This window comes from Megalops cyprinoides, chromosome 7 (assembly GCF_013368585.1).
Source record: "Megalops cyprinoides isolate fMegCyp1 chromosome 7, fMegCyp1.pri, whole genome shotgun sequence".
Lineage (NCBI taxonomy): Eukaryota > Metazoa > Chordata > Actinopteri > Elopiformes > Megalopidae > Megalops > Megalops cyprinoides.
The window spans coordinates 34,434,212-34,460,478 of record NC_050589.1 but is presented as its reverse complement, the minus strand read 5'-3'; the positions used below and the strand labels follow the sequence as shown (position 1 = coordinate 34,460,478).

General features: G+C 48.8%; 1 protein-coding gene across 1 annotated transcript in view; it reads right to left on the bottom strand.

Annotated features, from left to right (window-relative positions):
• Nucleotides 1-23,488, bottom strand: part of LOC118780137 (plexin-A1-like) — a 186,703-nt gene extending 163,215 nt beyond the window's left edge. Inside the window, exon 1 of the mRNA XM_036532463.1 lies at nt 23,353-23,488. The gene's annotated coding sequence lies outside the window, so the exon portion shown is untranslated. The remainder of the gene's footprint in view (nt 1-23,352) is intronic.
• Between the last annotated feature and the right edge of the window lie 2,779 nt (nt 23,489-26,267).

The following is a 26,267-nucleotide window of genomic DNA, read 5'->3' as shown; positions in this document are numbered from 1 at the left end:
CAACAATAGAGCTGAGAGTGGAGGGTACGTGGTGGGGGGGAGGGGGTGTGCCAGGGGAATGCCTTTATAGGGTGAAGCTCAGTCAATAAGCCACCCGTACCCCTCTGCTAATCAGCCGGGTACCCTTTCAGACGACTCCACGTTCGCGCCTGGCCCTGGGGGGAGTCGACACAGGGGTCAGCAGCGCTGGCCCCGCCCCCAGCAGCCGTAACGGGCAGACAGGGAGAGCCAGCGTCGTGCCAGAAAAAGGAAAGCTTTCATTTTGGCTCTGGCGCAAGAAAGGGAGGGAAACCCACCAAGCAAGGGGGAAAAAAAAAGAAACAAAAAAGCACAAGCGTCTGACTCTCAGAGCGATTACAACGGCGGCCTTCCCTGCGAGCGCAGAAGCCCGGCTCTCTCTCTCTCTCCTGTCTCCCCGGCAGTTGTAATTATCTGCTATGTGAACTCGCCGTTCTCCGCCCGCTCCGAACAAAACCGCCATTGTCTGCGCTGACACTTGTTGCGACACACGCCTGCCAGGGCGACGGGGAGTGGGGGATCGCCTCGGGTTCCCCGCTACCCACTTGTTGCGAGGCGATTGGAGAGGGGTGTGGCACAGCGGTCTCTCGCAGGGGGGTTTGGGAGAACTCAAAATGCATCAAATATTTTAAATGGAAGCACTTTGCAGAAATCGATGCTCTTAGAGGGGCCGACTACCTCTCCGAAAAAGCCACATCAGAAAGGCCAGGGGACTCGTACAAGACCACTATGGGATGCGCTTTCCTCAATCCAAAACAATGTCAGTGATGCTCATCAAATCCAAAAGCTCCTTCAATTATATTAACGGCGCCAGAATGGCATCCAAACATTCCCACTGCTGTAAACACTGACTATACGCATATAACTTCAACTGCGTAAAGATCTGTGAAATCCCTGTTAGCATACCTCGTTCAGACTCGCCGCTGTCATCCAGAAATAATTTCAAAAAAGCAACACTTCAGCCCTCCACGAAAGTGTCCAAGTTGCATTGCAAATGAGTAAGTCAACGACATCTGTCAATCCGCTGACTTAACTGGGACAAAAACAGGCTGGTGGCATATTTTCAAAAGCTCCTTTTTTTCCAAGCCATTTATGTTGGGCTTCTTTTTCCCGATGCTTTGACAAAACGCAAGACAAAAATAGCTGATAAAAGCAGCTTTGTCATGTCATAATCCTCAAAAGACAAAGCAAGACAAAAATCCAGGGAGGGAAACAGCTAAAAAGAGAGATTGAGGTGAGGGACCGTTGTTTGTTTTTGTTGTCATTCTTTTACAGGGGAGGGGGGAGTGCATTCATTTTGGGTGGGGGGATGCCTTATAATATCCCTATTCTGGAAATGAGAGTGGTAAATAAATGAATTTATTTGGTTTGGAACTAACACGATGATCGCTCAACACATTGAGCGCAAAATCATGAGTACAAACGACATCTTATCACAGGCAAAATGAAAAAGAAATGATTGTCATATTTCGTATGTATTTAGCAGCCATCACAAAATTTTTTACGTGATCAACTGGGCTACTGAAACAATCAATCCATCAATTTCAATTTGGTATAGCGCCCCCTGTCACAGGGGACTTCACAGGGCAACAGGGAATCAACATGAAAAAGAAAATGAGACTAAATGTGGAAACAGTGAACAATTACTTTCTGATCCCTCTCAAAGCAGCAATCAAGATAAACTCCGGGAGATATGTGACAACAGACACGTTACACGTATATTACAGCATGTTACATTACTGTGAAACTACTTTTTGAAATAAAATACTGAAGCTCACTTTTATCAGCTGCAAGACACCGGCCGCCTCAGTATCGATAGGTTGGATTGCGAATGCTTTTCTCTCTGCATAAACAAAAGGATGCTTTAATAATATGCATCCATGGATTGACAGCCGCTCGCAGCTCTGGAATTCATTAAAGGCGGACCGGCAGGGTTTGGGCAGTGGCACTAAAGCTGTCCCCGGCTCCTGGAGTGGCACCGCTCCAGCACTGATATATTGCTGGTGACATATCAATTACAGCGCTCCCTCCAAAAGGCGCCTTTTACTTAAGCAAATTTATACACGCCGCGCTCTTCACATGGACGTCACATCTGAGCCGGGATGTGCTGTCCCGGCCTGTCTCTGCGTTGCTGGTACACACACGCACTCAGACACACACGCGTGCGCGCACACATACAACACTTCAGCTGTGGGGGTGTGCAGCAATCCCTCCTTTTACCCAAAGCACAGGCAATAGTGCCTGTTGAAGCATCTCTCAGTAGCCAAGTCGTATAGCCGTATAAAATACTGCATCCGCCTCCTAGACCTAACATTAAAACCATACATATTGAATTAACTGGGCAGCAGCATATCGAAGCTGGAAAGATTTACATACGGCTGCGAGGCAACACTGGGGTAATTAGAAGGAAATGTGCTTCGTAAACAATGTAAATTATGGCTGCGACTGTTCTATCTAGTTTCGTACAAGGTAATGCCCACCCAGTTAAATGGATCACTATCACCTAACCCTTAAGGCTACACTACAGGCCAGGAGAGGGACTCTCCTGTTCTGGGGTATAAACACTGCATGGCACAATATGTATTACGCACCTATCGTATGTAACTGCTGTTAACTGACAGAAGCTCTAGCTCATGAATAAACATGATTCCTCAGGCCTAACAGGCAACTGAAGAGGGACATATTTCCAGGCCCTGCACCAACCTGTCTCTCTGGAGGAGAGACGGCTGGCTGGCCCGCCGGCCGCAGCGACCCAGGGACAGCCCAGGGTCAAACTCTTAAGCCGCCAACCAGCCAATTTACTGCCAAATATGACAGGGCTCCTAGCGGCACCAGCCGGAACCCGCTGGCAGGGGGGCTGCCGTTTTTAGCCGTCAGGGTACTTTCAGGCCGAGATCCAGCCCGGCACAATTTTTACAGCAGTCTCGAAAAAAGAGAGGCAACAGGCTATACATTTCAATTCACCGCTGCCACATGAGGCCTAACGTTTTTAAAAAGCCGCAAGACTGTGTCGGAATGGAGACTTGGTAACAAATAAATTAAGAAATAAAAAATTAAATACGTAAAAGAGAGGAGGCTTGCTAAAAAAGCTGAGTTTATGTTCAAGCAGGATCAGATATTCCTGAAAATTAATTCCGGGGGAAAAAAAAACAACAAATACCAATTTATTTCGCTGTGGAAGTGAAAAATCTCCACATCAGCACATAAATAAGCCTGAGATAAAAAGCGCCAAAATAACAAGCGGAGAGATTTAGCAGACAGGTTGCTGCACAATCTCCCCCAGTTTGCGAACCAGTCTTCACACACAACTTCCTCCACTGCAATATGGGGCTGGTGGGGGAAGGGGGGGGTTGCTTACGAAGACAAAGGAGGCAGAGAGAAAGAGAAACTGAGGTACGCGATGTGCCCTTTGTGAGCTCCAGAGTGACTGTTGCTGGCAGGGTAAATCAGTGCACGGCTAGCTGCGAGCTCCCTGAGCAGACTCGAACCCTGACTAAACCACAGGGGAGGAGGTGGCTGCGCAAAAGCGTTGGTAGCAGAGAGCATCGCTATCAGAGAGCGGCTTCAGCGCCGCTAACTGAAACCACAGCGGCGTGAGAGCACCGCACTGTTAGCGCAGATACCAGGGGAAGAACGCCGAGCTCAGTGTTTTTCTCTTCTTCTGAAGCGGCACACTTTGCGCGGGGCTCCGTGACCTCGCGTGACCCCGGGGCCCTCGGCAGCTGTCCCGCCTGGCCAGACGGAGGGCGCGGAGCGTTGGGTCTTCCGCGCACTTGCGTTGTCGGGGACGGCCCGGATTAACCGCGGTCACGGGGCTGCTTCCCGGGCCCAGCTGTCCTCTCCCGCGCCAGCGAGGGGTCGAGGAGGGGGGGCGGCGTATCTGAGGGACAGTGCACGAAACATCCCTCCCGACAGGTGTGGCGCCTCTGTGCCCCGTGCTCCTCAACAGCAGCTGAGCACCGGGCTGATCTGGGATCAGTATGATGTAATGCCTGGAACACGCCTGGGGCCCGCCTCGGAGCCCCACCACGCCCCCCCCTCACGTTCTCCGGCCAGGCCGAGCGACCGCAGTGCTCCAACAGCTGTCCTCCAGAGGGATGGCTCCATATCAGGAAAGGGGACAATACACTGTGGTCTGGAGCTCTCGATTTCAGCCGAAAAGACCTGGGCACACTGCAACAGTATCCTCAAAAACAACCTCGAGGTGTAACAACATTAGTTTTATACATCGCTCCAGCAATAATGTACTATCAAAACATTAAAAACAGGCACAACGCTGTGTGAAAATACTCAGTGGTCATGACAGAGAAGGGGTGCTTGAGAGGAATTACCCGAGAAGTGAGGCAAACTAAAAATAAAAAAAGCTTACTGCAGAGTCGTCATTATGGCTCTTAGAGTGACACCACAGCTAGGGCAGGGAGGACTACCTGTTCCCTCTGATGGAGCACCTCTTACAGCTGCGTACCACTGTGTCCTGATAACTGAAACAGCCACTTTCCTTTCCACCCTTTTTACCTTTTAATTATTTCCTTTAATTATTTCTGTCTGTATCAACTCTATTGTACTAAACAAAGGAAAGCCAAAGAAAATACTGGAAAACAGCTAGCATTAAATGAAAAGTGTGGACCGACATTGTTTATATTTTTCGTATCAAGTCCTGTCAGTTCATCTGCACCCAACCCCCCATTATTTTCTTCAGCTTGGTGGTTCCAGATTCCACTTGATGATACCAATGTACCGTAAAAGGAAACTAGTACTTGATAAAATTATCGTGTCACTGACAGCAACTCACACACAGAATCTCAGATTAAACTGTAGGTGACTTCAGTGCTAATCTCTGACCGACCCGCTGCTGCTCTCTCCTATGCCTAATCCTCAAATGGGTGGGTATTTAGGGAGAGGGCCGGCCAGACAGTGACCACAGGAATGGAGGCTAGCTCCGCCTCCAACTGAGGTCACAGAGCAGGCGGCAGCAGCTCAGCGTGAGCCTCACAGCCAGATCACATGACCGCTGCGTCGATCCCCGCGGGGAAGCGCCGAATGTACAGTTGCAGGACACACTCCCGCATCAGGTGAGTCACCGAGTGCATACTGTGCTTCATTTCATTGGCCAAAGCCAGTCCTTAAACCGTGCAATCTGCGTCCCTCCGTTAAAACAGCCCTGCATTATAAATCCCGTAGCAATGTTCAGCAGAGACACTTCAAGGGGAAAGCCATTAAAAAAAGAGAATCACCCACTCCTTTTATTCGGCTATAAACGTCCCTGCCCCCTCGTTCTGCACTTTAGAGCCGCTCCCGCTTCCAAGCCCACTGTAACAGAACCGTCCCAGCAGAGTTATTACCGTCTCCCTCGGGGGTAGCAATTGATGACTTTTTTGCACCGTTAATCCGGTTCACCTCAAGACACCTTGCAATGGGAGACAAAACACTTGTAGCAACAGGCTCGGCGCCCGGCCCATGTTGTGACTCCACTTAAAACCTGAAAGAATTCAAAAACTCCAATCCGGTCCGGGCATCCGAAGCCTGCATGTAGGGGTGTGTGTGTGGGCCACCTTTAGTAGAGTACGTTGAAAGGCTTTTGGGCTGGAAGCACTACTCAAGCGACCTGACATTCAGGTAAATATTTTCATTTTCTCATTATAAGCCAAACCCAGATCCCACAGCCGTGTTCGGAAGCGAAGACAAGCAAACTGTCTCCGCCTGACGTAAGCAGGTTTTCGGCCGCTCAGAACTCCTCCACTGAGAGGTGGGCGCGTGCGCTGCGCGTGAACGTGCATGTCCCCGTGCGCTTATGTTTGTTAGGCAAGAGGATGTGGGCTGGGCTCTGCCCTAAATAAAACCACTGCACCGTCTGTTCTTTAACAGTAAACTGGAAACCCACATCTTAGATAGGAAACAATGCTGCTATGAAGATACCACAAGGTGCTGTTTCTCATCCCCACCTACCATGGTTTTCCCACAGCTTTCTCAGAGACCACGGACACAGGTCTACACTGCAGGGTGGGACAGAAATATGGAATATGGAAAAATATAGCTTCAGATAGAAGTTAATGAGGGCGAAGAGTGTCAGCCAGTACCCGGCATTGGAGGGACAGGCAGCGTTCTGGGGGTGAAGCTGAGGTTCACTCGGCACGCGCCTCAAGCCCGGTGCCCCTGCCAAACCGCTGCCGAAACAGCGAAGCAATTACTGAAGTAATTAAAAGTCCTCCACTCTATGGTACCTGGTGAGGGGCAGGGATCGAGTGGGAGTCATAGATCAGGATGGCGTAGGAGGAGTTCTTTTTTTTTTTTTTTTTTTTTTTTTTAAATTGGGTGAGGGCGTAGAGCTTCCGTGACTTGGTCTTCGGGCCTGAAACTCATGTGTTCTGCCACTGTTTGGGAGCACCCCGCCCCGCCAACAAGCGACAAAAAAAAAAAAAAAACCCTCAAACAAACAAAAGAGAAATTCTCTTGTTACCTCACCGTTTAATCTGTGTAATTGATCTCCCCACTCTAATAAAAAGCTAATGTATTCCTACAGTGACTCAGAGTCCCCACAACAATAACAGCCCACCTGCAGGCACGTGTTCTGTGGGCACACACAACGCATTTCCATTATGAAGTCAAAAAAATAAAAACATTCGGCGCACTGTAGATTTCCTTGCTGTTGACTGTTGGCTGCTGGCTACTGGTTGCAACTGGATGAAGCAGCCCAAGAAAAGACAGTGTCCCTCATTCACTGACTGTCTGAGGCCTGGCTTCAGTCAACATTTGACATTTGCATCACAATGACATGGGAGCGTTACTGTTCCTCAGCACAGACGCAATCGCATTCCCCCGTTATGGTGATCGGCTGATCGCTGAACTGTGCCGAGCCGTGTTCCTGAGGAACAAAGAGCAAACGCTCGCATTTAACTGGGAGGCAAACTTAAGCACAATGCTGACAGAACCCAGGCCTTAATCACTCGCCTGCTGTCTCACTGATTGTCTTGGCCTCGCAATAATGATATTTGACCGCTAGAGGAATAAAAGGCCAACACAGCAGTCGCAGCCAGTCAGTGCCTCTCGCGCTTGTTTTGGTCATTTTTAATTTTTTTTCTGCAATAACAGTATGGCTGAAATTTTCTCTAACAAACGGTCCCAGGGGTCTGTGTCAAGGGGGAAAGTCTGTAATTCAGACAAGAAATACTTGACTTTTCAAAAAAAAAAAAAACACAAAAATATGACTATTACAACATGGCCATTTCAAGCCAGCCCTAATTATCTACGGGAAATTCCCAGATGCAGCTCTTTTTTTGGTGGGGGCGGGGGAGATAGGGGACTCTTTTGAGACACTTAAAAGCGCTTAGCCGGCTGTTGCTCCGTGGCTCTTTTTTCAACATAAAGCAAAACAACTAGGTGGCGAGAGCAGGGTGAGAGTCCCGGAACAGAAGCCAGGGCTCGGGCAGCCTACCCTGCTGCACGGGGTTTAACGGCACACATTCCTGCTGCATCACATCACACGCGACACGCTCCACTGGCTTACATACTTACACAGAGCTAGTGTGCGAGGGGAAAAGAAACTGAGTGTGTGTGTGTGTGTGTGTGTGTGTGTGTGTGTGTGTGAGTGCGCGCGTGTGTGTGTGTGTGTGAGTGAGAGAGAGAGAGAGAGAGAGAGAGAGAGAGAGAGAGAGAGAGAGAGAGAGAGGCAGCAACAGTGTGTGCGTGCATGTGCCTCAGAAGGAAATGGCCACACACTTCAAGACTACAAAATGCAATGTTCTTTTCTGCGCTGCGAGTGAGAGGTGCCCACCTTGCGGTGCACAGCAGCAGAGACAACAAGAGGAGCTCTGAATTCTTGTGGTTCACACCCAGCTCTGCCCCAGTCTGCAGTTCTTAACTCCTCTCTCTCTCTCTCTCTCTCTCTCGCTCGCTCTTCCTCTCTACCTCGCATGCGCTTACACACACGAGCCATTGTTTCTGAATTCACAGAAGAGTGGTGACCAACCGGTCCTACAGGCTGCGGGACAGAGCGGTTACCGCACCTCCTTAGCGCTCCTCAGCCAAGGGAGGAGGAGGAGAGGAAGAGAGGAAGGTGGAGAGGGATCAGCAAAAAAGGTGGTGCAGAGGGCAGGGATGGAGAGAGAGAGAGAGAGAGAGAAAGAGAGAGGTACAGAAAGACAGGCCCAGTCACAGCGGTGGATTTACTCGTGCGGTGAGAACGTCGGTCTGCTGACTCATACATGGGCAAATAACCAGCTGTATTATTTCCCACTTTGGCACAGTCACGGGACAGGAAGGTTTCATAAACCTTTGAATAGGTGGACTTATCACACACTATCAGTGACTCGCTGATGTGAACCAAAGTGCCACAGAAGCATTCTGACTGGCCCACATGTGTTGGAGACTGGTGTTGCGCAGTGGGCCCAGCTATTATTGTGCTGATGAAAGCTTGCTTTCCCACTGTCATCTCCCTGGAGATCCACAGTTGACCGATTCCCATCAAACACCATCAAATGTACGGATATTCAGCCACAATTCCTCTCCTAAAATACCCAGACCCACTCGCCCTCGCTCTTGTCTGAATTAGACCGTGATTAATATGTCTGGGTGAATAAGGAGATCAATTGACAGAACAGCACTGGAGATTCATTGATATAGACCATGTCTGCGATCCCTGAAGCTAGAGTCAATTTTCCAGCCTTCCCCAGGTCTCGGCTTATACAGCTCACTTAACAGGACAGACCATCACTCTGTATTTCAAGTACACGCAAACATGCAAAAGGTTCTTTTGTGCTTGATGGGTGATGTCACTTTAGTCTCAACCAGCTGGAAGTGGAGTGGCAGAACAGAGCAGTGGTTTGGAAACAGGTCTTGGTTGGTGGATTTGAATGCCAGACCAGAAGCCTCCACTTGGCTCCTTCAAGGGTCCGAACTTCGTTTCAGGGAGTATACAGCCATGTAGGTCATTCTGGATAAATGAACTACACAGCCCTGGATAAGAACGCCCGCTAAACAACTGTAACAGGTGAGGGCATCCGCTAGGCAAACACAGCTCCGGTTCTAGCTGCCTCAGTGCAGCGACTGCAGCGACCAACACATGGCTTGAAGTGGCACCAGAGCCCCTCCAAACCCTGCTCTCTGCAGCGGGTCGGGGGGTGGGGTGCTGATGGAGAGGATGGGATTTTTTCCCCTTGCTGAAGTGGTGCGCATCTCCCCCCCGCGCCGTCTCTCTGCTCCCCTGACCTTTACGGACAGATATTTCAATTTCTCCCGGTCGTGTTTGTGCTAACACAATTACACCTGGCTAATGAACAGCTTGCAAAGATAAAGTGCCATAATATTCACTTCTGTTTAGCATTTCAATTTTCTTAAAGGCTACATTTGCATCTTTAATATAAATTATACTCCTAATTAAAATGCAGATAGCTGCTCTGATTTGCATCTGGGGAATAAAAATCGACATCCCTTTCCACCTCCAAACAGGAAGACATACTCACATTTTAATCAAAGAGCCTTGGCTCTGAACTCTGTGAGGAATACACAAATGCGCCGGGAAAGGTGAAAATGATAGACTCCAGCATTAAAATTCATGATTCAGAAGCTTTGGACCGATACTGCAGAAGTTGATCAACTCACATTAATGCAAGATAAAATCTGATCAAATCCTGATGACTTAATGCAGAATGACTGATGGTCAGCTCTCATTATTGCTCCCATAACGCCAGATGATAACCGGTCAATTCTTATGCCTTGATGCCAAGCAACTGCTGGTCAGCTCTTACGCCTTAATGCCAAATGACCACAGATCAACTCTTATGCCTTAATGAAAAATGATCCCTGGTCAATTCTTATGTCTGAATGCCATGAGGTTCGCTGGTCAACACTTATGCCTCAATGTCAAACAAAAAGGATAATGTTCAGTTCTTCACTACAGTGCCCTTCAGTCCTAGAGTGTTTACAGACAGGACAGTGACAGCCATACAGATAATTGGACCGAGGTCAGCCCGATATCCGGATGGGAGGCTGTGTCTCAGCTAACGTCACTGACTGGTTGTGCGTCTTGCCTGCCTCATCCAGCCCGCTTTCCACACGTCATGAGACCACTGTGCACTTAACTGAGATACGTATGCAGGGCCTGCCTCTGAATATAAGGAGAAGCACTGCTTACTACCCGCTTTTCTCTAATGAAATGGAAAAGCAGGGGGCTGTGCACCAGCTGAGTGTGTAAACTGGAGAGCAGTGTGGCACTGTGGTATAAGGAGCAGGGCTGGTAACTGAAAGGTCGCTGGTTTCATTCCCCACTGGGGTACTTGCCCACACCTTGGGCAAGATACTTAACCCAGAATTGCCTCAGTAAATGTTCAACTGTATGAATGGATAAAATTCTACATCTCTCTGGATAAGATCGCCTGCTAAAATGACAGTAATGTAATGTAATGTAATGTAAATGGCCTGTTGCTTCTGCTGCTCATCGTCCCGTCGAGCTCGGGCTCCGTCAGTTTAAAGCGGAGCCGCGTGATGTTGCCGGAGGCTGGGGCCACATGGGGCTGGCCGGGCCCTCCTCGCCGGCGGCCCGCGCAGGAATGCGAGCCGGGATCAGGTGACCAGGGGAGCCGGCTGCTGATGCGGCCCCCGATTAGCCGGACGGAGGTCAAATATTCCAGCAATGCTCCTCAGTGCGCCACAGGGGGATTAGGTCAGCGCGGCCTCCCAGGGAACAAAACTCTTTACTCCCGCAGAACCGTCGACAGCGCACAAACATTTCCTGCACCCGCAAAAGGCCCAGAAAGCCTTCTTTTGCCCCACCCCCCCAAAAAATGAGAAAGACTGGGGAATTTTTAGGCCAGCCAGTCTTTCCCATGGCCTGGTGGGTGCTGGGATACAAGCAGGCGGCAGGCATGGGACTGGGGGGAACATAACGGAGTGGGAGCTGCCTGCCTTGCTGGGTGGCCATTACCATGGGCTGTGGGAGGTGCCCCACAGACTGGAAGGAGCCTAACAATGGAAAGAGCCTTGCCGTGGGATATGCTGCACGTGGTGGGAGGAGCCTCAAAACAATGGGTGGAGCCTAACATACTGGGAGGTGCCTGCTGAGTGGGAGGTGTCAGCAGAGTGGGAGGAGCCTCAGAGAGCCAGAGTCTGGACAGGTCTGGCATATGACAAAAACTTCAGCAGCCTGTCTGTCCGGTTCTGCCGGAGACTCCTCTTTCCTCACCTCGCCGTGCACTACACCTCAGGTGCTGACAGGAAGCACACAGGAAAGTAACCACTAATTACTATGGCTGTCTGAACAACAGACCGAGGGAAAGAGTCAAATCAACAGGTCCTGTCTTAGCTCGTTTCACCACTAACCTCCCAGAAGTGTGGCAGCTGCTGTGCCCGTGAGGATTGTTGCAGGTTTTTTATTTATTTTTTTGTGTTAAGAAAGCCACCTTCCCGCAGCGCAGAGCAGCGAGGCTTTGTGCTGGGATGTCCTTTTGTGCTCTGTAGGAAAGCAAACAGAGGGGCCCCGCCGTCGTCTCAGGCTTGTTTTCGCTCTGTCTGTGGGGGGCGGCTGGACTAATCTGGCCCTCTGTTTGCATGTAGCGACACAATGAGTATCACAGGAAGCCAGGATAAAACAAGAGAGTCTATTAAACCCCTGCACTCAGTGACTGTGAACATGTGCGTACACGCACGCACGCACGCACACACGCACACACGCACACACGCACACACACACACACACACACACACACACACAGGCGTACACACACATGCACATACGAACATGCACAAAAACACATACGCGCACACACATAGGCACACACTCCCATAGGTACACACTGAAAAAAAGAGCCTTAATGTAAGTACGTGTGTGCGTGTGTGTCTGTGTATGTGTGTGTGCAGATATGGTTATTTGATGTGGCTTTTTTAATGTGGGTTATTTAATGTAGACTTAAGATTCTTTTAGAATCCCTTGTACTACGATCTCCTAAAGACTTCATCTCTCAGTTAATATTATCATCACCATCATTATATCTTCATCATCATCATCATCATCATCATCGCTGCATCTCCTTCCATTTCACTCCCAGCCACAAATGAGGGTCAGGGGAGCGTGGGAGCAGAGGCCGGCAGGAGACTCAGGGAGGATCTGCATTTCGGGAGGGGGCGGGGAACAGCCGGGAGGGCGAGTCCCAGGGAGCGGCGTGGGACCGGGGCACGCGAGGGTCGCAGAGCGGCCCCGGTCCCGATGGCTGGAGCCTGAGCCTCGCAGAGCAGCCTGGGAGAAGGAAGAGCAGAGAGATCCAGCCTCCCGCTCCCAGCCCAGCACAGCGACCCACCCTGCAGAGAGGCAGACAGAGACAGACAGCTCCTGCTCCCGCTCCTGCTGGTGCTGCCAGGGCCTCCCTCTCCATGCCGCCCGTCCCCATTCCCGCCGCCGTCGCCACCGAAACAAAGCAGAGCCCCTTACGTAAGTCCGCCGGCCGTCACGCCTTCCTAAACGACTTACCGGCTGCAGGAATTTATCTGTGTCACAATGAAGACAGCATTACAGCGTGTTTGCAAAGGAGCTTATCCCGGCAGAAAGCCGTGGAGGGCGCGCGCCGAATTAATGGCAGGCCCGGCTGCTCCCGTCCCGTCCCGGCCCGGCCTGGCCTGTCGCCGCCCCGGTTCTGGCGTATGGGGAGCCTGGAGAGAGAGGCCGCGAGCCAGGCACCGCGAGCCACAGAGCCCGGAGAAGCAGGGCCAGGCCAAGCCAGACCAAAGCCCCCGGGGAAACCCACTCACTATCCAGGAGTCAATTAATACGGAATTAGCATTAACAGAACAAACACGGCCGGTCCAGTCCGAGGGCCTCCTCCGCTCATTATTCTCTGCCCACACTCTCAAAACCACAGAGCCATTCGCCTGCTAATTCACTCAAGGGTCTGTCAACAGGCAAGCACGCACGCTTATTCTTCCTCTCTCTGACACACACACACGCACGCTTATTCTTCCTCTCTCTGACACACACACACGCACGCTTATTCTTCCTCTCTCTGACACACACACACAGGCACGCTTATTCTTCCTCTCTCTGACACACACACACGCACGCTTATTCTTCCTCTCTTTGGTACACACACACATACACACACATTTATTCTTCCTCTCTCTGACACAGACACACACACACGCTTATTCCTCTTCTCTCCGACACAGACACACACACACGCTTATTCTTCCTCTCTCTGGATACATGCATGCACACACACACAGTTGGAGAGTAGCATTCCATCAAGAACAAATCTTGTTAAATAAACTGATAGTAGGCATCTGCATTTGATTGTTAAACCACACAGCAGAACTGTGTGCATTTTCAACAACCATACAAGCCAGTGAAGTCACAGACCAATAATCCGGTGACATCATCGAAGGGGCCCAGCTCAGAATGTGCGCTATGCGAGACAGTTGTTAACACAGAGGTGCCACAGGCACTCCCTCACAGCGGCCATTCACGGACACATTAACATTCAGGTAACACGCCGGCGCCAGCGGGATTATGGGAACTGCAGATCGCAGGCTGGGTAAGCAGGAGAGGGCCGGCGGCTGGCAGATGCTGCTACATCATACCCAACTGGAGGAGAAGATCGCACTTCAAATTGCACGTTGACCCAGGTCACTGCAGCTAGGCCAGAGCTATCCCAGCCATAAGCACCCAGACACACACGCGTACACACACGTCTGTCACAGGAGTAAGAGAGGGGAGCTCGAATCCCAGAAACACACACAAGCAGAAATACACACACAGAGGCTCTCTAATCACACAGCAGGTGCCATCTGAGCCAGGACTCTGTGCCTTGCTAAGGTGATGGGCCACTATTCTCCCAGCTTCCCCTACCCTACAATCGCTGTGTCACTCTTTCCTCAAATTCATCAGTCACTTAATCTTCCCTGCACACAAAAAAAAAAAAAAAAAACACAAAAAACATCTGTTTCATTCCCAAAACACCAGTCACCAATGAGGCCATTCTAAAGCCTCCAGCTGTTCTGACTGGGGAAGGTTTAATGAAAGTTTCAGTCATCCATCACCGCCCTGCCCACGTAACACGACAGCTCGGCTCAATAACAGCGCGTGCACGGAACACAGAAGGCCTGCTCTCAGAACCGCTGCCTCGTTCCCGATGTACTGCCAAGGGCCCTCCTTCCTCTCCTGGCTGAGACTCGCGGAGGATTTCACAAGAACAGGGGAACAGGAACACAATCTGCCTTCCCAGCGGAGCCGGGCGTTCAGGACCAGTTCTTCTGGCTGCGCTAGGCCGTATCGTTGCACCTTCTGCGCTGCAGCTGCCGCGCCGCTGTCAGGGTTTGGGCATCGGAGGTGTGAGAGCGTTTATCGCTTTTAGTTACCTCAGCGCTAACGCTGCCTCGGCTATGAGCCGCGCGGCCTGAGGGGGCTGCGGCTACCCCCTTCCACGGCCCCGCTCCTGTGCCCGTCGCGACCCTGCAGCTACAGGGGACAACCTCCCAGTCCCCAGCATGCAGCAGGAAGTCTGTGTGAGCTGCAGGTGAGGCAACGGGCCCCGGGCGGCATCAAGTCGACCCGCCAGACTGACCGCATTCCGCAGGCTGCCGGGAGAGGGAGAATGCAGTCAGACGCAGTGCGGAGGGAAAAGAGAGAGGAAGAAGCAGAGAATGAGAGAGAGAGCGATGGGAGCGGTGTCAAAACTCAAAGCGTGACACAGCTCGCTGAAATGCACCCTCGCCGCTCCTGCTTGACACCCTATTCAGCCGCCGTGTTCGGATCACACAGCGACTCCACCGCAAATAGAGCAAAGTGTTGCGACAGGCGCTGGGGCACCTGTGCAACACTGCAATTAGGGAACCCTCTGTGTCAGCTGGGAGTTGCAGGTTTGAATCCATGGCAGGAAGCTGCCACTGCAAACAGAACTGCCTGTAATTACACAGCCATATAAATGGAGCATGTGTAAAAATGCAAGTGGGGAACTTGGCACCGTGTAACCACTTTGTAATCGCCAAAAAACTAATACCCCAATTTAATATGATTCATAGCCATGTACCCCTGCTTAAGGTTGTTAAAATATTTTAATATTTTACTAATTACTAACATTTACACTAATATTTTTGTTATCAGGTCACTAGTGTAAATGCCCACTGACTCCCCCCAAAGAATAAATAAAATAAAATAGAAGATTAAAAGGTCTAATGTAATATTCATGAGTCAGAAACACTGCAAGGCACAGAGTGGTCAAACAAATTCCAAAACAGGAGGGTCTTTGACGAGGGGGCAGGGGGTGGGGCCAGAGATCCTGTAAGGCTGCACATCAACATGCTCTCGAGCAATAGCGGGGGCATGAATTTATAAACAGCATGCATTCTATTAACCAAGCACTTTAACACAGCACTGGCACCTCAGCCATGTCCGTATGAGGCTGGATCATGTTACATGTGTAGAAACAGGGTCAAAGGTCAGGGGTTGCAAAGGACTGTTGGGGCCCTTCCTCCACCAGCAGTCACAGACGGTCGAAGCTTGTGAGGGTTGTGCCGTAAAGAGGGGAAAACTGACCTCTGACCACCCTTCTGGTCCGCAGCAGTAAAGGTCCCCTATTTAGCAATGCCGTAATGACTTCCAGAGTCGTGCTTGAACCCTGAGGGGGGAGGGGAGAGCTTCAAAGGCTGGCTGTGAAATCGAGCAGCTGGTTATCACCCGCGTACATAAGGGGCCCAATTCAGTCTGACCGCAAACTGCGTCCTTAGCTTACGTATGGCGAATTTAAGCGAGCGCTGCTCTTCTCATGTTCAAAAATCACAACTTCTGGGGCTTCTGAGCTGGATGGAAAAAACAGTCTGAAATATGGTAGGAACTATGGGATGGGGCGGGGCTGTTTTCCACAGCCATTTTTTCCTAACCGGGCACATTCAGGTACTGCCAAACACTATGAAACCCTGCACTCTGGCACCACTGGCAGGGGTGTCAAACTGCTGGTGGCCAGGTATGTCTGCTGGTTTGTATTACAACCAATTACCCCAGTTTAATTAGCCCAATTAGCTCATTGGCCCTATACATTTACACAGACACGTATTCCAAAATGCTAACAGGCACCTGAGTGCAGTCTTTCTGTCGACATATCGTTTCAGGTCAGAGGAAGTTGCAAGCAGGAATTCATGAAAAACACCAGCCCTCTGGGAGGAATGTGACTTCCCTGCCTTACGGTGAGAAAAAACACAAGTGGCAAAGAAGAAACGCGTTGACTTATAAGTGTTATCGACACGTCACGCATAGTTACACAGCAGTCAGGGCGGATCCGGGTGTTGGCTCATGAGTAATGAATGGATCCCTGCCACGATTGGGGTAGAAACCGCCGAGCACCAGGACAGGAATGAAGCCCAACTGGGCACAGCGAGGAGCAGAGTCACGTGTCGACCGCAGGAGCAGCACAGAGGGCACCACCGACTAGAATGGAATGCGACTTTCGTTTTCTTCCTATTTCCCCCCGAAACCGAGCGAACGTCACCCCGCGGAGCGGAAGCCATGTCGGAATGCCTGATGTGAGAGGCAAACGCTTGCTGCGCAGGCGCGACCGGGCCCCGCGAGCGAGTAAGCGATACCACCTTCAGAGAGCTCTCCCATCCCGCAGGACGGAGGCCGGGGCTACCACAGAAATGTTTAAATCATCTCAAAAGAGAAGAATTAAATAATTGGGAAGAAAGGAAAAAAGTAGAGAAAAAAGGCGGAGGGGTAAAGATTGCTTCCCGAGCGTGCAGCGAGCCGCGGAATAACCATTTCGCTCCCTGCGAGAGATCAATACGCTCACTCTAAGCCTTTAATGGGGCATTAATTAGCAGATTACTTTCCTCTTTCTTTTTTCCGTGTTAAACAAAAGGAAACGGGGGGGCTTACAGCACCCGCGTGGGCCTGGGGGCGGAGAACGAGGAGGGGAGGGGCAAGCACAGGGACAAAGTCTGTGCAGCCTCGGACGGGGACGCAGGGGCGAGAGCGACCCCCGTCCCCCGGCCCTTGCACGGTGAGGCCGCTGCGCGTCAAGTCGAATGAGGTCATTCATTCAGCCTCCCCTGAGCCCCGCCCCTACCTCCCTCTCAAGATGTCACTCAACAGGATGCGAGGTAACTCTTAAAGGGCCGGAAGCGAAGGAGACGTGTGATCTACCTACCCAGCCGCCCACTTGCCTGGCAGCACCCCCATCAGTGTTAGGAGGGACGGAAACACAGCAATGCGATGCACACCCAGAAGAGCTGGCGCGGTACAGTCTGCCGAACTTTGATATGGCCTTTGTCAGTGGCCTCCCCAAATGGCACCAGAGTTATCATCTCCCCAGCCACCTGTGCCTTTGACGGGCCAGCAGCTCCCTCGCACCCCACCTTCTATTAGGTTTCTTTACAGGCAGAGCCTGTGGCTCATGAATTATTCAAATTCCCCTCGGTAAATACAGGCGAGAGCAGGACCCGAGAAGGCCTGGGCCGCGACAGCCGACTGTGCTGGGGTATCCGAGAGAGGGAGGAAAAAAGAACATGTGCGAAAGGAAATGAGCTGTCAATTACAAACTGCTCCTCTGCATACACACTGCACCAATAGCACCAGCCACGTTAGACAATCTACACTATATGCCTGAGGGGGTGGGTGCCTGAGTTAGAACAGGAAACGTGCGAGTGCTTCTGCATGCGCGTGCACACACACATTCGCACAACCAAGCACACATGCACAAACACACACACACACACACACACACACACGCGCACACAAAAAAGGCTCCGCTGCGCACACACTCATTAACCACCCCACCCTGCCTGGAGCTAAGCTCCGGAAAGTCTCTGCTGAGAACCATGAACAAACAAAATCTTCAAAATGCATTTTTGAAAAAACAACATTTGCCTGCAATTTGTTGTGTGAAAACAGCGCTCTAATTTGTCTCCTTCCAGGCTGCCATCGCACAGAAAAGTAAGGAGGCTAATGGAGGGAGGTATAATGCATTTCTGCTGCCTCACAATGGAGCCTATGACAAACTGGAGGAGTGTGCTTTCCAGCAGGGGGGCTCTTAAATAAGTACAAAGTATACCTGAGCCCCCTCCAAGCACAGACATGAACCGCACCTGATCACATGATCAAACTACTCATTTACAAACCTACAGAATTCATTGACACAGATGCTGAAGTGCACCTCAGTAAGGGTCTAAGGTCAGACCCTGCAGTTCCTGTCCCCTCCCAGCATTCCTTATAGAATCTGACTGTGGAGCAGGTCACAGAGCCAGCACAGCAAATTATTGGGAGGGCACGTAATCGCTGCGCGGCTGTGATTGGCTCCTTATCGCCACATGACAGCAGCGCCCTCCCTGTACAAGGTCGCGCGTAGACGGCTCCTTGGGCCTGACTCGGCTCGTGGAAGAAAAGGGTCATTAAAATTGCATCGATCAGGGGGAGCTCTCACGTGTGAGGGACTCGGAACGTGGGCCGCGCCGCGCCCCACAATCACAGACGGATCGGGATCAGGCCCTGGCACTCAGCGGCAGGCAACACCTCACCAGTCCTCGGGCTCTCTGCTCCACCGCCAAGAGAAACAGCAGCATGGCAGATAAGCTGCATTTCTGAAACTTTGAGGAAAGGCGAGCGGAGTCCGGCGCTGGTCTCAAGCCAGCTCTATAAATACAATTTGAATAGTAAAGTTGGCATGGGGGGGGGGGAGAAGGACAGAGAGATTCTGCAGAGCTGAACAAACAGTGTTGAGAAAGAAACGCACGTACTGACTCGGCAGAGGGAGGTGCGGCTGTGGCCCACTCCCCCTAGTCACATCGCAGTCGCTAGGAATTTGGCTTCTGTGTGAGGATCGTCGACCGCGCACGCACAGCTTCAGCTCTCAGCGCCGTCTGCCCCCACACCCACCCCTCAATGGCACCAGCTCCTTCCCGAAAAGCACACTCACCTCATCGTTCCCCCACAGAACATCAGCAGGGGTCTGCACAGTGATTTGCAGTGTATCAAAACCATGGGGACAGCACTCTGACCCAGACAGCTCTGGGGCTGTAATCCCACAGTCCCCACAAGCAGGAAGAGCCCTGCAGCCAATCAGAGTTCCAACCTACAGGTTCTGGGGCGTGCAAAGATTAAGCCCTTAACTGATTAACATTAAATAATCTTTTTTCATTGTTTAAAACAACTACATGGAAAAAATGAATAACCTATGCTGCCTTACTTATCCTTTATACTACAAAACATAAGGCCAAAACATGATGAACTGTTGGTATGAAACAAGTCTACCAATTCATGTTGCAATTCTATATCTTCCCTCCCTTAAAACTGACCGAGCTTGAAACAAAAAAATTATTTTGTTATCACTATTCAAAATGAATTCTGCATTGTATAAAACTTTCTCAACAGCGGTAACTAAGCTAAACACACAACAGACATTCCCACACCCCCTCGCTTGGCAGCATCCCAAAGACAGTTAAAAGTGAGAATAAAACTTGTGGGGGGGATGGGAAGGAGAACCAGTCCTCCAGGTGCTGCTTAAAATAACAATGATACCCAAACACTGCGGTCTAAAGTTGACTAAATGTTTATGGTTTTTTGTTTTTTTTTTTTTTGGGAGAGTGACGGTTACGCTAGTTTCTGTGAGTGTACTCAGCAAAATCTCTTAAAAATGATCTATTGCAATGTGAAACACTGGAATATTGTTATTGTTATACTGTTTATGGGAAGCATTACATTTGAAGCAGCGGTTGCTAACGCCTGTAAATAAATCTCAACGACTCGCCCACATGAAGTAAAACCCACAATTTGAAGGCCTCCACTTGACCACGGGGGTGAAAACTGGGGTAATTAAGAACAGGGGCACTGGCTGGGACACGTGCAGAGGGAGGAGGGGTGGGAGAGAGGGAGCGAAACGGAAATGCCTGAGGATGAAGGTGTCGGGCTGCTTTAAAACATCTGCCAGTCCGCGGAGCTGCGAAGGAGAAGCGTGGCCTCCCTTCTGCGCGTGAACGCGCACGCTGAAACGCGCGCAAAAAAACGCGCCCGCACATTGACCCACACACGGCACAGATGCACTTGTACATTTGCCTACTGCAATAACATGTCCACAGCTGTTCATTGCTGAAACCGTACTCTTGAATAACTTCATCAAGACATGCCGGTTCGTCTGGCCAAAGAAATGTTATTTGAGGATCGTTATTACAAAATCATACATCAAAGGATCTATGCCCTCTGAAGGACAATAATTACTTGTGTCCACAGCCTACCATCTGAACTCATTCTTAACCTTCCCGACCAGTCTCCTCGACTACAGCTGCGAGCTAAAACAGCAGATTAAGGAATGTACACGGAGTAATATTAACAACAAAAATCAAGGCCACCATCCCCAGATACACAAAGAACTCTTGGAAATGTGTCAGCCTGAATTCCAACCTTTAACCGCACAGCTGATGAAGCTCTGGAACCCGATTACTCGGGGCTACGAGCCGTTTAAGGGGAAACCTTACACAACGCTGAAATTAACATTGCGGCATCGGTATCCAAGGAATGTAACTGGCGTTCAAAAAGGACGGCCCCGCACAACTCTGAAACGCGAACAACGTGACTTTCACTCCATGAAAAAGCCTATTTAAACCACAGGCCACGGATACTGTGGCTGCAGTTCCAGCAGTGGCTAGTTTATATATTCTACACAAGCACTCTGTTGACTTTCACATGAACTAGTCGTTTTCTCGATGTACTCGGCGAAGCAGCGAGGGTCGTATGATGTCCATACGCAGGGGGACGAAAGACTGTGACAAGCGCTGCAATCTGTCCGGCCTTCACATGGCAGTAGCGGTCTGAGCTGTAACTGTGCCGTGTCACTGCCATTACTGCGCGGCACCGCGCTGAACCGCTTTCCGTCGGATTTCTCAGAAGCACAGGAGATAAACTGTCAGGAAATGAGAGCAAAATAAACGGCTCTCGCAGTCGGACGGCTGCGAGGCAAGTGACCGCTTAATACAGTATGTTCGGCTGACAGGGTCTCCTACTCTCCTACTCTCTGTCCAAGGCACACTAGCGAAAGAAACTGACATGTATGCATTGATTATTGTTAACAGTAGCAGCTTAACAGATATTAATACTAATACTGATATTACAGTAGCCTACCTATTAATAATAACAGGCTATCATTACCACACCTTCAACAAGCCTAAATCTAAACTGGGTTATTTGTTGACTGTAAAACTCAGTGTGTAGCCTACAATAGATAACAGTCAGAGCGGGGACTAGATACAGTCTTTGGACGAGGAGATTGTCACTGAAAATGAGCCAGGTTCACGCAGCAGCTACAATGCTAACAGGCGCGATATAATCGGAAGCGCAGCCGACTCCAGTCGGTCTATAGGCTGCATCTTTCTCTGTTTCTATGTCTGTGATCGTAGTCTCTTTGCATCTGATAAATGTCCAGTATAGCCAGTTTCCTTTGACGGGCTGTTGAATGTAGCAGGGTCCGCCGTTGAGTGGATTTTGTATTTCAGGAGTTCATTAATTCAAGCCAGCGACACGTGATTTAATGAATGGTTAACCCCTGCAAACTTTGTAACTCCTCCCTCTTCCCCACGAGAAAAATGTCACCCTATATACAAATATGCCGAGCAATTGAAAGCTGTATGCATCCGACTGCAGGTGACGGCGTTGCTGCTAACAAGTCGCAAAAACAAAATAGCCTAACAGCGCCGAAATAACTGTGCAGCTATGCATAAACAGGAAAGATTCCATCCAATCAATTGCAAAGCCTGTACTTGCATAGATTAGAAATGAACGGCGAAAACAGCCTCTACTACAGCTAGAATCGAGGCACGGGCATTGCCAACAGTGCAAAAACCCCCCTTATAACTTAAGTCATTATATTTATTTAGGAAGGCTACTTGATTCAGTATAGAAGGCTCGGCAGTGCAGCAAGGCTACCTATTCACCGAAGACAGCAATCCGGCGCAGAACCCTCCCACGGGGAAGGAAGCAATTCCATGCGTAATTTAAACAATTAGATTTGCAATATTACAACTTTAAAAACAAGACCCCCAGTGTGATGATGTGAGCAGACTGTTAAAATGAAATCAAATTGCGGGTGAAGTAAACACACCCACTGAGAAATCCACATGTACACGAGCCGCGTCTGAACGCACCGGAGGCTGCTACTGCAATACGGAATTTAATTCCCACGACCCTCGATGAAAATAGACATTTGTTCCTTTTGAGGGCCGACTGAAATAATGATAGCTGGGCTCCAAATGACAAGAACACGAAAAAAGAAACACCAGTATCGTGGCTAATCGTTTAAGACAAATTGGGACATCGATTTTTAAAATGACATCGCCAAGGAGCCCAGTGAGGAATCAACAATTTAGAAAAAATAATACCCGATGTACTGATTAAAAAGATGCAATTCTGTAATTATTACTCATATGCCTGTCAAACATATAATTTCCATGTATCCAACCACCTATTAAGTCCAAATTCAGCGAAGACAAATTAATTCTCCAATACTGCCTCTCAACACGTTTGACTCCCCAAACATACGATGTTAACAGGCGATTTTCCCGGCAGAGGTATTTTATGCAACAACATTCATTCTCAGTCCACACCTCACCTCACTAACCCACTTAAGGTAGAAAAGAAGAAAATCATATTATACTACGACACCGTGGTGTATAAAAGTATGCAATAAATGTAGACTAGGTGATATCGCGGACACAGTTAAGACGATAGTCTATGTTTGAGAAAAGACAGTATAATGTTGAATTATCACTTGAAATTGGCCGGAAACTACTGCGGGTGTTAAGCACAACCGGGCAGATTCCTTATTAATTCAAGAATTTATTTATCTGTCAAGTCGTGTAATTATTAAGGTCTGCATATGCTAATTAGGTATAATGTATTCCTTATGTGTTATTCAACGGGCCAGAGGTTCCAAACTAGTCCTGGGTACCAGTTTAGCAATTAAACTAGCTTGCATTCCATACCGCGTAGCGATCCATGCACCCCGAACACAACATTTTCAAAGCAAGAATCCGCAGTTTGCGTGTCCTCTTAAATTTGTTGCTGAAAATACATTGATGGCAAGCTAAATGTGAACTGAATGCAGATGTACTCTAAACTTAAATACGCCGAATAATTAAGACTGGCTGCCTTGCAAGATTTTTGTCCGTGTACGCACACATTGGCCGCTCCATGCCAGCAATATGTTGGAGCCACAGCATGTAGGATTAAGAGAAAACAGTTGAGACGGACACCCGGCGGAAAAGGAAGTCTTAAGAGAGGAGTGGATGAACAACAAAATCTCCGAGCACGAAACTATGTACGTTATACAAATAATTCCCAAAAGCCATGTAACAACAGCAGGACCACGCGCTACTTACGGATTAAAGCGATCCTCGAGTTTGATATCCTTGCCATAGTTACATTCCCAAACTTGAAGACATTTCCTCTCTTGTGTCGATAGTTGCTCGCTCGCCGCTCCGCTTTACTGTCTGGAGCTCCTTAATATGAATGGAGTGGAATGCAGCTCGCGCTTCCAATGGCAAATCAGCCTCGTTCTGAGTGGGGAGCGTGTGGACTGCGCTGTGCGGATGCAGTGTCTCCTATAACATGTGGGGGGCGCCGCTGTTCACGGTGGCGTCCAAAAGGAATCCGGCCTTGCGTTTCTTAAAAGGGAAACGGCGAAAAACTGGCAACGCCTCTGCAAAAATTGTCGACCACTAATAAAATACCTAACAGTGTTCAACAACGCTGATCGAATCTCTGCTGCTTGGTCTTCTACCACAACTAGTACAACAACTAGTAGTAACAACAACACCAATGATAATGAATTGTTTTATAATGATGCTGATGACAACAAAATTAACTATATTATTATTATTATTATTATTATTATTATTATTATAGTAGTGGTGTTGTTGTCAATAGTAGTATTGTTACTATAATGACTAATATAGACAGTATAAATGTATTTATTTGTTCTATTTCATCTGTATATCTATTTCATTTCATATCCTTTCTTTATTTATTAATCAGATGGGTCTGGCCAGGATTACAGGATACAGGATTTAGAGAGGTTTTGAAGATACAAGTACAATATGCCGTGTACAAACGATAACTGGCAAGCGCATGTACTTATGGCATTTGTCACACATACAAGCTAATGCCAAAAAATTCCCAAAGCAATACCGAGAATATAAGTGGGTAAGTCCGGAAACTTAAAGATGCGATTTTAAATATGCTGAAAGACAACACGTACAGCTGTTCCAATTCAGAATGAAAACTCGGAAATAATTAGGAAGGTTCTTGGTGATGACAATTAAAAGAGCGAAAACAGAGAGTCATGTGTCTCTGGTTCGAACCGATCAGTTTGTAATGCAGTGGCTGAGTGAGGACCCCGGCGTTTTGAGGTTTGTGTTCAGGCATAGCTGGAAAGAGCCCGGCCCTGCGAACGCGTCACTTAAAAGGGCAACGCAGCGACGGTGTGAATGAAGCAGCAGTTTCTAATCGGCAAATGCCTTTAAGCACAGTTAAGTTGCTTTGCTATTTGTTCGCAATTTGTTGAACTGATAAATTAGAGGAATTAGGAATAATATGAATAAAGGAATTAGGCTACCACATATATAATTATAAATAGAAGTTGCTCAGTGAGACGAAAATGTGTTAGCAACAAAATATCCCAATTAATGAGACGACAAAGTACTGCGACGATGTGAATACCAAACGTTTATTCATTTTGATATTGTTTTATTATACAATTTAGCCTGCCAAAGTCGCATTTTATATTTGAAACGTTTTGAATTGTTATGAGACGTTATTTTTATTTGCGCCTTGCGTACATTTGTCTTGGCTCTGTAATGGTGATGACAGCTCGAGGGGGGACTGGCACATTCAGCGCGCCGCCAACAGAACTGGCAGCGGGCGGCGCTCAGCTGCACCGCCAGTAAGTTGCTCACGTTCAAACACAATCACATCAGAACGCAATAAGCTGAATTTGCCGAGAAATATCTGGGTTGTGTGCAGCTTTTAGTTTTCCCTATATTTTTTCTTGGAGCAAAGATAGAGATGGAGAAAAAGACAGTAACAAGGATTTACATGAAAACCGATTATTTCAATTAAAGTTGCTGTCTCTTCAGACTCATTTTTTTTTAGCATTTTCTTGTTTCAAAATCCAGTTTTCAAAATTTCGAATTGGATTCCGATGATTAATTTCCAACTTTTTTCATTCAGGCAGTTAACTGAGTACTGGAACATTCAGTATTGAGTATATCCTGCACATTCAGTACTGATAGGAGTCAAACGGCGCACGTTCACTTGTCAAGAGTGAGAACTGGAAGGGCCTGCGGTAATCATTAAATAAGCACGTACGCACATAAGCACCCCCATCCAGTGACCTTGAGATATCCACTCTGCAGGACAACCAGATATTGGCACCTTCAGCCCGACCCTGAGCCCTCAACATGTTCCTGACATCATAAACTGCTGATAACGCGGCTGAAGATGTTGTTATAAACGCAAATGTTTTCTTTCCCTGACGAGTATATATAGTACCAACTTCATTTCTTTGAGTGTATATCATTAGAATATAATTTTGAAAGACAGTAAAGATACTGTGATGTGTTGGGGGAGTGGCAGAGCCTGACCAGCATGCTTTGAGGACTCTACAGCCTGCTTATGTATAACGTTGCCCACCGTGACTGTGGTTTGTGTTCATTTTGGTTAGTCCCTCCCCTTCTCAGAGTTGTTTGAGTTCTTTGTTGTGTTGCTAATAAATGGTCTGGTTAGTGAAATTAAACAATGCTATGTGTCATTCCTTTTAGGACCCATGTGAACACTATAATGCAATGATTATTTTTTCTGATTCCCAAGCTGAAAATGGGGTCATTTAGTCTCCTAATGTTGCTTTTAACTTTACCACAACCTGTGTTCTCACTTAATTGATGCATGATTTGTTCTCTGGGGCTCATTGCACTGCGATAACAGAGACCAGAGATGGTATTCAAAAATACCGTGGCATGGCAGGACTGGAGGTGACGGAGAATGTAGTACTCTCATCTGATATGCCGGTGGTCTCATGTCTGTGGTCAACTGTGGTTGTGCCTGCGAAACAGCAGTGCATGTCTATGTGCATGTGTGCTTGCTGTGTGATTCATGCAATGGTACAGAATAGGAAAATGATCCTACAGACCCTACCCAGGTGTCAGGTGCTTTTGTTCAAATGTGTGAAATTGATCCTGGGTGTTGCTCATCTGACTGCTGACTGAGGCAGGTGACAGCATAGGTGGCCATGCAGGTG